This window comes from Littorina saxatilis, linkage group LG1 (genome assembly GCF_037325665.1).
Source record: "Littorina saxatilis isolate snail1 linkage group LG1, US_GU_Lsax_2.0, whole genome shotgun sequence".
Lineage (NCBI taxonomy): Eukaryota > Metazoa > Mollusca > Gastropoda > Littorinimorpha > Littorinidae > Littorina > Littorina saxatilis.
Genome location: NC_090245.1, coordinates 59,754,266 through 59,772,126, shown reverse-complemented (window position 1 = coordinate 59,772,126; position 17,861 = coordinate 59,754,266). Strand labels below are relative to the sequence as shown.

At 42.9% G+C, this 17,861-nt stretch overlaps 1 long non-coding RNA gene across 1 annotated transcript; it reads left to right on the top strand.

Annotated features, from left to right (window-relative positions):
* Positions 1 to 9,386: 9,386 nt before the first annotated feature.
* LOC138975631 (uncharacterized) lies at positions 9,387 to 13,472 on the top strand. Its single transcript, XR_011458701.1, has 3 exons — positions 9,387 to 9,655; positions 10,375 to 10,429; positions 12,471 to 13,472. It is a non-coding gene; the product is annotated as an uncharacterized lncRNA (long non-coding RNA).
* Positions 13,473 to 17,861: the final 4,389 nt, after the last annotated feature.

Genomic DNA, 17,861 nt, shown 5'->3' with positions numbered 1-17,861 from the left:
TGTGCTTTATGCAAGCTAAATATAGCCATTCAAACGAACTGTGTCATTTAATGCTGTTAAATGCTATTGCAAGTGTGTTCCATAAGGTTAGAACTGCATTTTTCGTGAAATTAGATTTAAATCGTTCTGTAAATCATTTGAGACGGACTGGCTTCAATTAATTTTAAAGCTTTGAAGCTGAAATGCAATCCCATAGTCCAGGCTGAGTCAAAGAATGTTTGACCAAAGTTTCAATCAATTTGCTTAAAAAATAAGGTTACCTCAGTGTGGCCTCAACTTTTGCAAAAAGCAGGATATGACATCATCAGACATTTATTGAAAAACTGAAGAAAAAAAACTTGGGGTACAGTGGTACCTCCCATTACGACCCCTCTCTTTTACGGGTCCCTCAATATTACGACCGACAGATGGATTTTTTCTCCTATTTCTTAGTATTTCTCACCTCCATATTACGTCCCCCTCTCTGATATGACCGTTCATAAGTGGACTTATAACGACTTTTCCCAAAATTATCATGAGTTTGGATTACTTTAACTTATATTTCCAGTCGAGTCAGTAAGCAAAACGGACGCAAACACGTGCTAAAATCATGTTCGTGTACAACATCACTTCGGCACGCAAATGGCTGAAGCCACGGTTTTTTATTTCTATCTCAGGTCATTACTTTAATTTGACAAGATAAAGCTCATTTGCCAGATTCTGTACATTATTTTGTTAAGAACTTTACAGAAACGTCATAGAAAGTAATCAACAAATCGACCCAAAACCGAAAGTTGTGTTGACGTCATGAAATTGTACAATGTACGTCACAACTTTTCCGTCTAGAAAAATGGCCGACATTCATGGTTGCACGGCTTGCGAAATCTGGAACTGTTTTTTGTTTTCCCCAATCCGTGCCCGAGTAAAGCGACATACAGTCACGCATTCGCTTGAATCAATAAATCTCTGCAGAATCCCGTCAGTGAAGTTTGAAGGTGAGTAAGCTTAGTGTAGTGTCCTAAATTACTCAACTCCGTTGACACGGACAGTCCGCAGTGCAGTTATTTTGATGCTTTTCGCTACAATTCTACATCAGTTTCAACACACTGCCGCGTTTCTTTAGGTCTGCAATGGGTTATAAGTTCGTTTACCTTGCATTTGGGACACTTTCCTTTGTTTATAACCAAATCTTTGCTGGGTATCGTATGACTATGATTAGTAAAGTTCTGGTATCGACATTGATGTGCATGCTTTTGTTCGACCTCAGTGTGTTTATTGCAAACCTTAACCAATGGCCATGAGTAGTTGCGGGGTTTGATTAAACAAGCAAAAAAACTATGTGAGAGTAATTAATTTAATAGTATTAGTAAACTGGTTACCATTATCATTTAAGGAATGAATAACACTACTTTGCCGGCGGCATCAACCAAAACGCCCATGTCTTTCCGGATCATTGACGGACCCGGACATTGACATAACAAACCAAAACTCTATACATGTACGTATTACGACCCCTCCATATATATAACGAACCGGCACGGTTGGCCTAGTGGTAAGGCGTCCGCCCCGTGATCGGGAGGTCGTGGGTTCGAACCCCGGCCGGGTCATACCCAAGACTTTAAAATTGGCAATCTAGTGGCTGCTCCGCCTGGCGTCTGGCATAATGGGGTTAGTGCTAGGACTGGTTGGTCCGGTGTCAGAATAATGTGACTGGGTGAGACATGAAGCCTGTGCTTCGACTTCTGTCTTGTGTGTGGCGCACGTTATATGCCAAAGCAGCACCGCCCTGATATGGCCCTTCGTGGTCGGCTGGACGTTAAGCAAACAAACAAACAAACAAAAATATATATAACGACCGAATTTCAGTTACATTTTCAAAGTCGTTAGACAGAGGTACTACTGTATTATCCTGGAGAACTTCCATGTAAAGTTTCATAAAGATCTGTCCGGTAATTTTCCTGGAATTGCTTTCCACACACACACATACATATGTGACAGGCTAAACTGTCACCCGTGTACGTTTTGTGTTGAAGGGAAGTAGAACAGAGCTTGGAATCTTAATTTGCATTTCGTTTTGGTAAATAAGAGTAAAGCAGTTCTAACTCGGTTGTTATTGTCCAGCCTAGTGTTTATAGTTCATGTTGCCGATCACTTTATGTTTGTGTAATGTCATTATCTGTTCTCAATTAAATTTTGAGATGCACATGTCCAGTCACCGGTAGTTCCCCAGCGCGCTTAGCTGTCTGCGTCCATGTTCTGACTAGTCTTTGATCCCTTGAACTTACTGAGCCGCTCTCTTAGAAAGAGAGGGATAGCCGCTGGCCAGCAGGTGGTCAGTTGCGTAACTTTTATGGCCTAACCGGGAGTAGCTTCCCAGAGGATGCTCTTGCCATGTCTTTTGACGTGCTCCGATCAAAGCCTCGTTAAGAGGGTGTTAATTCCTTTGATGCAGGTGGATCGGATGCCAGCTCGGCTGGCAGGTGGTCAGTTGTTTATTCCCCCCCCCCCCCCCTCCTTCCTCTTGTCTTTAGTTTAACCAATAAAACACGGAACCTGCTTAGAGTGTCGTGGTAACGGGTGGTAACGGGTGGTTACTAAGATTTTGATTGGTTGTTTGAAATGATTTCTGTTACTCTAGCTAAAGTTGGATTATGTGTGTACATGCTAGAGTGTGAAAGAGAACTCTGAGAGACACGAGAGAGAGTGGACATATTATGTAGCGAGCTTTACATAACAACAAGGTGTAGTGACTTTGCATTGTAATGTGGGTGTATCCACCCGGCGGGTCGGCGGAGAAGAGGAGGGAAGATAGACACAGGAATAAAGAATACCATGCCAGCTATATCTTCTGCTGTTGTCACATTTTTTGTTGGACGGAATGGAGAAAGAAAGACGCATATGTCTTTGTGTCCGTGAGTGATGGTCCAGTGAGTCCGGTCCTAACACATTCCCATAATAACAACAAATTATCTTCGATTAAAGTTTCCATCTTTTTGGAACCTGGTCACAATTAAATGGCTGATCAGTAATCGATTTTGTTTCCAAATTGTTCCTCGAACCTGGTTACAAATACATACACACACACATACACACACCACTACCTTCCTCTCGATTCCCGATCTATGTTAAAACATTTAGTCAAAATTTAATTGACTAAATGAAAAAAAGAAATCAAAACCAGCCAGGTGTTTTTTCCATAGTTCCTCAGAAACATCTGTTCATTAGTGGGGTTTTTAAAAACACTATCCTTCCTGTATAAACAGTTCGGCTTTTACATAAGATCATCCCGCCACTTGGTCGCATACCAAAAATCAATAGCCTGAGTTTGTTTGTTCGTTCATGGGCTGAAACTCCCACGGCTTTTACGTGTATGACCGTTTTTACCCCGCCATTTAGGCAGCCATACGCTGCTTTCGGAGGAAGCATGCTGGGTATTTTCGTGTTTCTATATTTCCCACCGAACTCTGACATGGATTACAGAATCTTTTTCGTGCACACTTGGTCTTGTGCTTGCGTGTACACACGGGGGTGTTCGGACACCGAGGAGAGTCTGCACACAAAGTTGACTCAAAGAAATAAATCTCTCGCCGAACGTGGGGACGAACTGGATACAAATCCAGCGCGCTACCGACTGAGCTACATCCCCGCCCCAATAGCCTGAGTGCTCTTTGTGCACAGTGGGAATTTGTTAATGACAAAAATGTCATGCTTTAAAGAAATAAATTCATCAAAAACTTCCTGCTCACCCGTGGTAGCACTCAGGGTGTTGATTTTTGGTATGTGACTAAGTGGCGGGATGATCTTATGCAAGAGCCAAACTGTTTACACAGGAAGGAGTGTGCCTTTAATACAAGTAAATGGTTGAATAACTTAAACTGTTCCCATTCTTCATTTGTAGTGAAATAATTAGGAACATATAGATAGAAAGACAATTTCCTTCCTAACTTTGTCGTTGTTGTGTACAGGGAATGAATAGATGCATAGAACATGCAGCATTATGAAAACAAAGCATGAAGAGGTCTGCTTTCCTACAATAATTATAACCGTTCTAATGTAGGCAATACGGCACATGGAACACAGTTTTGAAGAACTGCTTAAGGTCAAATAGAAGAAAAGTGAACCTCAATAGCTCCCAGGAGGCCTTGTTGATCCGCTTTGTTTCGGCACAGTGCTGCCCTCTCCTTGAAGTATGTTACAAAATCAAGCAGATTCTCTCTTGGTACCTGCAGCATACATCAGCACATCCACCTCAAAATAAACTGTATGCAAGTCTTTGTGATTTTGTGCCTGTGTTTTGTATAAACTCGGAGGCAAAAGAAACGCAAATAAAGGATGCGTTAATTAAACCTTGATAGACTTGACATAAAAAGAAAATCATGATACTAGCATGTTCTGCAAGTGTTGTTTTAGCGGTCTCATCTTGTCAGAACCGTGTTTGCCATTATCTGGGTCACACGCGAGGTCTTGTTCACGGGGATCCCAAACCATCATGGGGACAACTTTCAGCACATGCAAAATGTGGAAAAGCAGCTTTTCGTGTTCAGAGTGTTCAGGCAAGCTGTACCGAACTCACAAAACTGTTACAACATTCATTTCTGCGACACAGGCGCGATGCCGAGACTATCACCAGATCAGCGCCAACAGGCGATCGGGAGACTTGATGCCGGACAATCAGTTCAGCAAGTTGCTAGGGCATTTGGAGTAAATGTCACCACGGTTTATCGCCTGCAGCAACGTTTTCATGGCACTAACAGTACCTGCGACTTACCAGGACGTGGCAGACCCCGGGTAACAACAGCCCGACAAGATCGCCATCTTGTCCATCAACACCAGCGAGATGCATTCGAAACTGCCGCCAACACAGCCCGTAACACATTCGGGGTGTATAGACAACCCGTCAGCACCAGAACTGTACGCCGACGCCTTGGTGGGCAGAACCTGGTAAATCGGCGTCCTCCTCGGCGTTCTGTCTTGACAGCTCAGCATCGCCTGGATCGTCTGGCCTGGGCCCAGCAGCATGCCCACTGGCGCCATCGGGACTGGCGGAGGGTTCTTTTTTCGAACGAGAAGCGCTTTTGCCTGGAACCTGGCGATGGGCGTGTCCGGATCTGGCGAAGACCTGGACAGCGGTTTGCCAACAATAACATCCTGCAGCATGATCGATGTGGAGGTGCCAGCATCATGAAATGGGGCGCCATTGGTGTCAACCAGCGAGTGGGACCTGTCGTCTTTCAGAACGTCGGCCAAGGTCGTAGGAATGGTGTCAATGCAGACCGCTACATCAATCAAGTCCTGCGTCCCTATGTAGTTCCATTTGTCCAGAGGCACCGGAACTGCCTGTTCCAGCAAGACAATGCCCGTCCCCATACTGCACGTGCTACCTTCTGCCTCATCCTGCTCGATCTCCGGATCTCAACCCAATCGAATACTTTTGGGACATCATGCAAAGAAGGATTAATGCCCTTGCCCGGAGACCCCGCACAGCAGCAGAACTGCGTGCTGCCGTGACCCAGTTGTGGGCTCAGGTCCCTCAGCAGCAAATTAATCACCGCGTCCTCTCCATGTACCGGAGGTGCGCCACAGTCATCAACGCCCAGGGAGGAGCAACACGCTATTGACTTTCAACAGTCTTCAAACAGTGTTCAGTGGAACATGGCACGTCATGCTCTCATCCCATTACACTTTTCCGTATGGTTTTTGTATCGGTCAATTCGTTTCCTTGTTATTGTTAACCCGAAATAATTAATTCGACATTAAAATTCATGTGTAACCCATCTTCACTGCAGCATTTGCGTTTCTTTTGCCTCTGAGTTTATATTGGCTCTAAACATAGGTATTGATCAAAATCTGATATGCTTGTTGCAATCCTTTTGCCAGGATGAAGGTCCCCAGAAAGGCTTCAGAGTCTTTCTGTTTGTCGGTTTCTCTGTCGGTCCTCTGTCGGTCCGTACCCCCACCCCCCTCTCTCTCTCTCTCTCTCTCAAACAAAAAACGCACAGTGCTCACCACACACCCACTGCCAAAGACACTGAATGAGCGAGTGAGTGAGGAGCGAGCCATGTGTGCATGAGTATGTGTGTGTGTGTGTAAAAGAGACGGAGAGAGGCAAAAAAGGTGTAATGAAAAAGAGAATGAGAGGGATAGAGTCAGAGAGAGAGAGAGAGAGAGAGAGAGAGAGAGAGAGAGAGATATCAAATCAAATCAAATCAAATTTAATTTTTCGAGGGTTGTGGCGTAAGCAATACAACAAGCTTTTCTTCAACCAGCCCTCGCCCAGAGAGGGGACTAATCTAATCACATATTTACACGGACGTTCACGTAGAAAAAAAAGTAGAGAAAAAACAACAACATATGAATATGAACATTACAGATTATACACAAATATTAAGCGTCATATATATGTAATGTAGTGAGAACAATGCTGAATAACCATGCATGAGTAAATGTGTTATCAAAACTTTGAGTGTTTTTGTGTGGATATAATGAACACTGATGCTTTGGACAAATGAAAATAAAACTAAACGAAGTCTTTCATCACTGTGACTTTCCGTAATTTAACATTAAACACAGTGAAAGGTGTTTTTTGAAAGTATTGAGACTCATTTGGACTCTCACAAATTCCGGGAGAGATCGAATTCCACAGGACGCTACAAGAATAGGCTAAACTTGACTTGAAGAGATCTATCCTTGGAATTGGGACGTTAAACTTTCGGTTTGGTTCGACTTTAAAGTTTGAGCGCTCGTCTATGTAAACTATACAATGGTTTTAAAATATTAGCACTGGCAGAGTCCCAGATGGTCGAACAATAATCCGTGATGGTTTGTATATATGCGTTAAAGTATAATAACCTTAAGTGCTGACCGAGAAAGTGTTTAATTCTGTTTAACTGATATATTTTTCTCGACATTGTTTTACACAATGACCGAACATGATGGGCCCAAGACAAATTATTATCGATATTTACTCCCAAAAATTTATGATCTCCTACCTTCTTTATTGCGTCGTTACCAATTAATATGGAATGAGGATTGTTTCGTATGTTTTATCTCTTTTGCCTTGTTGTAATTAACATGTATTTGGTCTTTTTAGGGTGAAGACTCATGTGGTTATATTCCGTCCAATTAATGAGATCGTCTACACTGTTCTGCAACGATGAATAAGCTTTGTCTAATTTTTTATCAGTAGTGTGTGTGTAGGGTCGTATCGTCAGCAAAGAGTTCGCAGTCATCATTAATATTAAGAGGAAGATCATTAATATACAGAGAAAAGAGTAGTGGTCCAAGGACAGAACCCTGGGGAACCCCACATGACACAGGTCTTTTGCTGGATACGGTTGAATTAACCCAGGCGAGAGCAGGACGGACTGCTCTCGCCCGCTAAGAAAGAGGAGAGGAGGTTTGGGGTGACATTCTATACTCAACTAATTTTCTTAAGAGTAATTCATGATCAATAACGTTGAATGCTTTAGCAAAATCGACGAATAGGACACCACAGATTTTATTATTATTAATGCTTTCTGAGCCAATTTTCAAGAAGGTTTGTTAATGCTGTGTGGCACAAATGATTTTCTCTAAAAACCTGACTGGTTAGAATATATGAGATCGTATTTCTTCAAATGAGTGGTCAAGTGTGTAAATATGTGTTTTTCCAAGTGGTTTTGATAAAACAGGAAGAATTGAGATTGGTTTGTAATTGGCGGGGTCAGAAGAATTACCTGATTTAAATAGTGGGATTACTTTTGCCTCCTTTAATTTGGTGGGAAAGTAGGATTTGCCAAGGCACAAATTCTAACCATATGTAAAGGATTCTGCAATAAAAGGGGCAGACAACTTCAGAATTTTCCCATCAAGATTATCCAAACCACGAGTACCTGTTTGTTTTAAGCACACCAGATAATGGAAGACATTTCGCTCACAGATAGCAGAGGAATGTCTAAATTATGGGTAATATTTTTTTAATCACAAAACTGTTTCAACTTGTCCAGATTTTTCTGTTTCGATCTATTAGTTGTAATTATTTTGTCAACAATAGAAGTAAAATGAATGTTCAGATCATCAGCAGCTATATCAATAACGGAAGATTTTACCGTATCTTTACGAGATAACTGGTTGATCACCTTCCAGATGGCTTTTGAGTTTTGTTTTGAGCTGGATGCAGCGAGCTCACGGTAATACTTTCTACGAGCAGCACGTTTCATGGACGTTACTTTGTTTCTCTGCTTTCTGTATTCTTCTTCTTTTCCCTTATGTTAAAGGCACAGTCAGCCTCCCGTAAACCATCACAGATACGGTCAGGCTTTTACACACAGTACAAACACACTTTCATTTAAACACTCACCGCTTGCCAACATCCTAGGTGCCCTCTGTAAAGAGCGAGCAATTTTCAAAGAATTTATTTGTGCGTGGTTTATCTTACCCCTGAGCCATCGTGAACCCGTGTGATCCAGTTTTCTTTTTTTCACAATTATGTCGTCAGTTTGTGATTTCAATGCGACTCGCTGTAAGCTTATCTGCAATAGCACGTTATTGTGTACCTCTGAATCTAAAACGCAACAAACGGTTGCAAGACACACGAACTAGAGCGGTGGCGGTTGACCGTTCAGAGGAACTGGCGCTCTGCAGAACCGTCGTCTGCTACAAGAAAGATAGTTTGCGTGACACGTTTCCGGGTTTTTCTTTTTTTTATACTTTCAAAACTTCGAATCGTACTGATCTTGTCTTGATGAAAAAAGATTTCTTTTATGATTTAAGAATGTTTGTGTTACAAGCTGTCAATTTATTACTTAGATTTTAAAAGTTAGGTCTAGCACCAAAACGAGGCACCTGATTGTCCGTTCGGATAGTCCACAAAAATAAATTCTTTAAAAATGTCTCACTCTCGACAAAAAGCAGCCAGGATGTTCCCGTTCGGTGAGCGTTCAAATGGAAGTATGCTTGCACTGTATTGTAGAGGCTCGGGGAGCTCAGTGATGGTTTACGGGAGGCTTACTGTGTCTTTAAAGAAAATCGCGATAATCAATCGCACGTTGAATGTCGCCTGTAAGCCACTTAGGGTTGGGGTGTTGCTGCACACGAGAGGTGCATGTTAATCATATACTTTTATAAACAAGTTGTACCATAAATCAAATGCTTCGTCGGCGTCAGTATAATTATAAATCCTTGAAAAATGTGTACAACTGAGTTTCGAAAGGTATGAATCTTGATCAAGTTTTGAAAATAAAGACATTTAAGCCTCAATCTTAAATGTTGTTATGTCGGGCGAACGATCTACTCCTGTATTCTGAATTGGTTATTCCTATTCAGCATGCTACTGTGTCAGCATTTGGTCTAGTATAGATGCGAACTATTTGGGTTATTCTCAGACAGCTTGGTCTGGAAGCAAAACACCCCGGATGTTTACACCAGCACCGAACTTGTTGCACAATTTTTCTAGCTCCAGTTTTCGTCAATTTGTCTAGCTATACCAGTCACCTTGCTTTTGCTCGACCAACAACAGTAGTCTTAGCAGTTTCAATTTAAAAGAGCGGTAAATGCATTCGATTTTTTACATCGATTCGACGAGGAGAACGAAGTTTTCGGTAGTGTCTGACGAGTCGAGGGAAAGACAAAGGAAAACGGGACTAGTGCCCACGCCGCCGTGATCCATTTTCCTGCCTGGGTGTGGTAAGTGTTCAAGGTAGGCAATACTTTTGACGGCCACTTCATCATATGGACTCTAATCTCAGTTGGTAGAAAAATTATATCAGCGTATTGAAAGGGGATGATACATTCCGGGAGCTGACGCTTCCTCACACTGATCGAACAGCAGCCGCACATAATAGTTGCAGCAAGAAAAGGGGGGGGAAGTTGGTGATAGACTAGTAGCAGTTTCAATTTTAGGTCAGGGGAATGTTGTAATTTGTCTGGTCACGATAACAAGTATAAGAGAAGTACAACACAGACAATTTTGGGACAACACAGAACATTTTGAAAACGGGGCTGGTTTCATTTTGCCATGTAAGGGTAAATTAACAGCAGGGAGGTAACCACCGGATAACAAAGTGCTCATCATAGGGTGTCACAAGTTACCTCCCATGTAGTGCTGTACTGATTATTTCAATGGGAACTAAGGAATTTGAGGAAAGAACTTTACAGTGATTACAAATAATTAAGGAAAAGCAACCACAATAAGTTTGAGAAGTAAAAGATCAAACTCAGACATTTCTTTAATTGTTGATTTTAGGGGGAAAAGTTTCACTAAAAATACTTGGACAAGAACTTAGAACCTTAAATAATTTAGTGGGGCTAAAGCTTGGGCATATAGAGCTGTACCTTTCCACTACAGAAAGGGAAGAAGGAAGAACAACACGGGGTTATAACATGGTATTTCAACTATTTATAGTCTGAGTGTTGCAGATGTCAACATCGTCGGATGTCCGCACTTCAGCGCCCATGAGCAGAACCGATCCAGGTACACGTGAATTACTTGAGAGACTAAGATTTTTAGAGGAAGCTTTCGAGAGTGGGGCGGGGGGACACAGGGGTCATAGAATGGATCACCTCTCTATACAGTGGCACCTGATGTCAGAAGAAAGATTGTGGAGGGGAAATCCATCGACCTGGCAATTCTCCTTGCCAAAGCCTTTATGGACAGGCACGAGGGACAGGCAGACAGTGGCCTTTGTCCTGGACGACCAGGGGCGCCTGGTCCCAAAGGAAGAAAAGAGGTAAAAAGGTAAATTGCTAGCAATTTGTTGGCACAAGATAGACATGGCCACAGGCGAAAGTAATTCTGCTTGGAAGCACACACTATTCAGTAACTTTATCGATATCTGCAGGATCCTCCCAGGATTGAGCCCTTACAAAAGGCCATGTTGTTGTGGTCTGGTTCAGTGGAGGAGGGTCCTGTGGCTGCACCATTACCGACCTGTATCCATTGCTAGTCTTTCTCACCCTGTGAGAGCCAGGGGTTGGCGTGCTAAACAGAGTGATTTGGTTGGTGTACACCACCAGATTACTTCTGCAAGTATAGTACGTAATGGGCAAAACAGAGCTGAGACGTCAGCCAGGGGCCTGCTGATTTGCTGGTACAGATGAGGGCATTTAGATACAGAGAAGCGGAGGGGGTGCATTTCAAAATTAGGTGTTTTAAAAAAAAGTGGTCAATTACTGCCTGTGGTTATGTCTATCTCCCCACTAAGATTGGTGCGAAAATCCATTGCGCCATCTACACAAACTGCTTATGAACAAGGTGTACACCGGTTCGAGGCATTTAGGGACTCTCTTGGGCTACCCCAGAGCTGGCCCGCACCAGAATCGCATGTATTGCATTTTGCAGCGTCTCTGTCTTTACAACACTGTGCGCCAGCAACAGTTAGAACTTACTTAGCGGGTGAAGCTGTAAACACAAACCGACAATTTTGTACTTAAGTAATTGTTACAGGGGTTGGCCAAGGAGGGCCAGCGACAGGTTAACAGGCTGCCCATCACTTTTGATAGGCTAAAGCAGTTGATCGACATCTTGCCCAGCATATGTATGAATCAGTTTGAGGTAAACTTGTTTGCAGCGGCCTTCTCTTTGGCATTCTTCGCGTTCCTGAGAGTCAACGAGTTCGTCGGCCAAGGGGCGTGAAGGACTCAGGTTGTCTGATGTTCAGCTGGCACCACAGCTGTCGGTCAGAATATTAGGCTAAAAAAACAGATCAGCTAGGGGTGGGTTCAGTGATACATTTGAAGACAGTAGGCAGTCATCGCCAGGTGTGCCCGGTAAGGTGCATGAGAGTTTACTCAACCCTTAGGCTGGTTGTCGCGACATATGTCGCGCTACTTTACGCATACTGTCACCTGGTTGTCACAACATATGTCGCGCTACTGGCTCAGTCTGTTTGGTCGGTTCCGATTACCTCCCATGGATGCGAAAACCTATATGACCGTTTTTTGTTATTTTCTCTCTGTTAATTCACCAGTGGCCATGTAACATGTGTTACAGAATTGCACCAGTGTAAGGGTTAAGTGCGAGGCCAGCCGGAGCAGGTCTTCTGTTTAAACATTTTAGTGGCGCGCCATTAACAAGGTACCAATTTCAGGCAGTTTTGAAAAGGTGGGCGGCCAGCCTGGGCTGGCAAGTTAAGCCGATTTTCTTCTCTCATTCGTTCGGTATTGGAGCTTCAACTACAGCTGTCATAAATGGTATTATGACAATGGAGGAGTTAAAAACACTGGGAAGGTGCAAATCACAAGCCGTACGGGTATACATAAGGGAATGGAATTTTACAGGTTTCGTAAACTGGTCAAGTTGTTAAAATCAGTTTGCAACAATAACAAGCTTTCACCTGAAAGGGGGGGTGGGGGTAGGTTAGGCGTTTAATAGAATAACTTTTCATTTTATCTAGCAGTCGCCTTTTGACACAGGGGACGGGAAAGCCAGGATCCATTGTCTGGCACTTAGGTATCTTATAAGCTGCATTAACCTCCGCCTAAGTATTAACATTTGAAAATATATATGTTTACAGCTTGCTGGATCATAGGATCAAGTTTTATTTCTCGCATGGACAAGGGTTTGAAACAGAAGGGGCAGGGTCTACTGCTCCCAATACCTACAAGGCTTATTGGACGACCAGGACTCCGCCTAGGCCAGGTGCGTCCGCTTGTGGTGGAGACCCTGAAGACTAGTGTGCCTCCAACATACATGGTTCTGCATGTTGGGGCCAATGATATTGGGTTGCTCAACACCTTTACCTGGAGGAAGGAACTGGAGGAGTGTGTCCTGTTCATGCGGACCTTATGCCCCGACACAACCCTGGTATGGTCGGACATGCTGCCCAGACAGAGCTGGCGGTACAGTCAATCCGTAGCGGGGGCAGAGAGGGCCAGAAAATGGGCACAAAGGAAGGCAAGAAAAGTGTTCGGGGCTGAGGGAGGGGAGGTAATTAAGCACCCCAACATAAGCAACGACGGCTGGTGCCTCGCCGCAGATGGTGTACACCTCAGCGAATGGGGCAACACACTCTTTGTTGCGAACTTAGAGAGACAGCTCACATGTATAATTAGGGCGGGCAGAAGTGGGGTAAATTGCTAGCAATTTGATGGCATAAGATAGACATGGCCACAGGCGAAAGTAATTCTGCTTGGAAGCACACACTATTCAGTAACTTTAACGATATCTGCAGGATCAGTAACTTTAACGATATCTGCAGGATCCTCCCAGGATTGAGCCCTTACAAAAGGCCATGTTGTTGTGGTCTGGTTCAGTGGAGGAGGGTCATGTGGCTGCACCATTACCGACCTGTATCCATTGCTAGTCTTTCTCACCCTGTGAGAGCCAGGGGTTGGCGTGCTAAACAGAGTGATTTGGTTGGTGTACACCACCAGATTACTTCTGCAAGTATAGTACGTAATGGGCAAAACAGAGCTGAGACGTCAGCCAGGGGCCTGCTGATTTGCTGGTACAGATGAGGGCATTTGGATACAGAGAAGCGGAGGGGGTGCATTTCAAAATTAGGTGTTTAAAAAAGTGGTCAATTACTGCCTGTGGTTATGTCTATCTCCCCACTCTGCGCCCGATTATGCCAAAAAGTAATAACCTGATAGAACAGAAAGATGTGTTGTTTCGAACCTCTGTATTTGTGTCAGAGGAATAGTGATTCAGAACAGCTAAATGTTTGGTTGTACATGTACAGACATTTTTACCCTGGTCAGGGTTTTGTGCTTAAAGAGGAATGTACAGCAGCAAGTTTGTTGCTAGTGGAATTTTGAACCCCAGTCAGGGGAGTTTGTTGATGTGTGGATACACATGTGTATATACCAGTTCAATAAATGTTTGAACTGTTACTACCAGTGTTAAGTCTTAGATTGTGCGGTATGCATGGGGATGGAAGTGTGTGTATATGTGTAAATATGTGATAAGTGGTGTCTCGACATAAAGACATTTAAGCCTCAATCTTAAATGTTGTTATGTCGGGCGAACGATCTACTCCTGTATTCTGAATTGGTTATTCCTATTCAGCATGCTACTGTGTCAGCATTTGGTCTAGTATAGATGCGAACTATTTGGGTTATTCTCAGACAGCTTGGTCTGGAAGCAAAACACCCCGGATGTTTACACCAGCACCGAACTTGTTGCACAATTTTTCTAGCTCCAGTTTTCGTCAATTTGTCTAGCTATACCAGTCACCTTGCTTTTGCTCGACCAACAACAGTAGTCTTAGCAGTTTCAATTTAAAACCACCCACCCACCCTTCTATAGGTTAAGGATGTTAATTTAATCCTGATTTAGTCACTTAATTCACAGGGGTTGAATCTCATTACATTTGGTGTTGTGTTTTTGTTTTGTTTTGGTTTATTTTAGCAATTTGATAGCAATTTTATTTTTATTTTTTATTTTTTTTATTACTGTTGTGTTACGGTGCTTTGTGGAGGCATAAGATAGACATGGCCACAGGCGAAAGTAATTCTGCTTGGAAGCACACACTATTCAGTAACTTTAACGATATCTGCAGGATCAGTAACTTTAACGATATCTGCAGGATCCTCCCAGGATTGAGCCCTTACAAAAGGCCATGTTGTTGTGGTCTGGTTCAGTGGAGGAGGGTCCTGTGGCTGCACCATTACCGACCTGTATCCATTGCTAGTCTTTCTCACCCTGTGAGAGCCAGGGGTTGGCGTGCTAAACAGAGTGATTTGGTTGGTGTACACCACCAGATTACTTCTGCAAGTATAGTACGTAATGGGCAAAACAGAGCTGAGACGTCAGCCAGGGGCCTGCTGATTTGCTGGTACAGATGAGGGCATTTGGATACAGAGAAGCGGAGGGGGTGCATTTCAAAATTAGGTGTTTAAAAAAGTGGTCAATTACTGCCTGTGGTTATGTCTATCTTCCCACATAACCTATATGTTATAAATTTATGTTTCCGTTTTGGGATTCTAATCCCTTTTTTCGACCACGTGAGGCACACTGGAAAGTGATCACTACAGGTAAACCTTGGAACTGAGGTTTCAATAATGTTAGCTTGAGTTGACACACAGATATGGTCTATAAGCGTAGATGAGGTAGCTGTAACTCTTGTTGGAATCGTTACTAACTGTTGTAAATTATGCAGGGATAACTTTTCCATCCAGCATTTGTTGGGTTTCACTAAATCAAGATTAAAATCCCCCAAAGTATAATTTCTCTGGATTCAAGATCATATCATCAAAATTATCGAACCAGTTAATATGTTCAGCTGGATTCCTGTGGCAGAAACCTATCAAGATTGGCGCTGATTTAGGCAATTTTATTTCCAGCCATATTGTTTCAACTGAATGCTGCTCTAAGTGATGAAGTCTATGAAATGATAAAGACTCGTGAATATAAACTAGCAAACCAGTTTCTCGTGTTGATGTAGGGTCTCGACGTACGACATTATATCCTTCAATCTTAACTTCCGCATCCGTGATGTTACTGTTTAATCTTGACTCAGAGAGACCAAAAATGTGAAAATATTTGCCTGAGTTGAGTAGAATAGTTGCTACCTCATCCAGCTTATTTATGGCATGATTTATATTTAAATGCCCAACTCTGAGACCATCCCTCTTTCACGGGCCAGGAATTCATAGACACAGTCATAAAATGATCAAAACACAACAAGAATAATCTCTACAAAAGAATATTAGTGAGTATTATCTCGTAGAATAATAAAAGCAAAACAAATTAAACTACCGTATTTGAAGGATTACAAGACGCACCGTTTTATAAGCCGCACCCCCGACTTTTAAAAAAAAAATTGGGACGAGCCACGTATAGGCCGCGTCACTATATTAGCCGCCGTCGAAAAAAATATAATCAGATCGTGTCAATCAATCAAAACAACCAGGCAAACGAAAGAACGGTATTTGGCGAAATCGGCTCCGAGAATAAACAAGGGAAACAAAGAAGAAAAATGGAAAAGTTTGAAGAAAAATATCACACACACACAATTTGTAACCAACACACACATGTAGTCCCGCCCGGAATAAGCTTTTTTTGGATGATTTACGACTTTTGCGCACATTTCGAGCAGACGAAAACACAACATGGCGGCTCTCGCTCCTCCAACTATCGCGAGACACAAAAAAACGAAATCTCACACGCGCGAGATCCTGATACATCCGGTGTTTCTCTGTACGCTAAACACAAAACACACACTCACCACACACCCACTGCCAGAGACACTAAAAATTGGGTCTGTCTGATAAAACACTGTTATGATACAAGTGCTTTCGCTTAACGCCAGGCACACATCCATTTACTACAAAATAATTACACAGCATGGCATTATAAACAGGTGGGTGTTAGATCAAGTGCAACTGTACTTACACTGGACACTTTTGTATCTGAAAACCAGTAGACGAAAGCCTGAGTAATGTCATTTGTGGCCAGGTTGACCAGGCTTCCTTTTATGACGATAGCTGGGTGGTAGGTATGCTGACTGCCGAACTGTGCCCACACCACCCTTCCAAACATGGCTTCCTGCAACACACCGGCAGTCATCAGGACACGTACTGCAAACACAACATAATAGGTGAGAGGATTCTGGCCTGTACACTCTCAGTCTAGAAAAAAAAAAAAAAATCCCTGCGCTTAGAACTGTACCCACGGAATACGCGCGATATAAGCCTCATATTGATTGATTGATTGATGATCAAGTCTGCCCGTACGGTATTCATTGCAAGTGGCCCGGGTATGAAAACTCCACCTGAAAATATTTTGAAACTGAGGATTATATATATAAATGCAACTCTTGTACAATGCTGGATTCAGATTTTTTGTTTCTTCTGTTGTTTTTTATCTTCTACATTTTTTGTAAGGAGGGGGGGGGGGGGGGGGGGGTCACATGCTGGATTGCTTAAATTTCAGCTTCAGGTATGGCCACATCTTGGGGGGCCCCTACTTTTTTTAATTTTTTAATTTCATTCAATGAGATTTAACTCTCAACAGTTCTTGATATTTCCCTCGTTTTCTCCATTTCATTGCATGAGGTTTTTCAAAAATTCACCAAGAATGCAGTTCAGGTCGCATATTTTTGTGTTGTATATCTTCTTCTTCTTCAGCGTTCCTGAATTGTCTGGTTACGTGTGAGCTCGTTTGCCCATTTGGGTTCCCCACACTATATTCTGAGAGCATAGTCAGCTCACTCCGCTTTCGTTGAGTAGGCATGCTGGATATTTTCGTGTTTCCATAACCCACCGAACTCCGACATGGATTACAGGATCTTTTCTGTGCGCACTTGGTCTTGTGCTTGCGTGTACACACGAAGGGGGTTAAGTCACTAGCAGGTCTGCACATAAGTTGACCTGGGAGATCGGAAAAATCTCCACTCTTAACCCACCAGGCGGCAGCGACCGGGATTCGAACTCGCGACCTCTCGATTAGGAGGCCGACGTCTTACCACCACGCCACTGTGCCTCTCGTATATCATTTTGTTCAGAAAGGAAAAATCTCTAATATGGTATGCATAAGATTAACATCAAACTGCCTGAAGAATCATGTGACACTATGACGATGTTACTAAAAACAGATTTTCTGTGCCCATGTTTTATTCACTTCACATTCAGACAGAAGCAAATATTCACAATTTGTATCTAATTTTAACAAATCTGAGGTAAATTGAAAATCAAGCAATTTTCTGTCATTTTGGACCATTTTCAATGTGAACTAAAGTCGCCTGTAAATCCATCGTTCATACAGTGGAACCCCTCACAAAGACCCCCCTCTCTAACGACTACCCCGCCACAACGACCCTTTTTTTTTTAACCGATGTGTTTCCTTATATAGTTGTCACCAGTGTAAGGACCGACCTAACAGCTTGTGTAACGACTTTGTCAGACAAAGCCAAGACTCTCAGTCAGCGTAACGCATCACTGACAAACCGGTTATAACCAGTTAT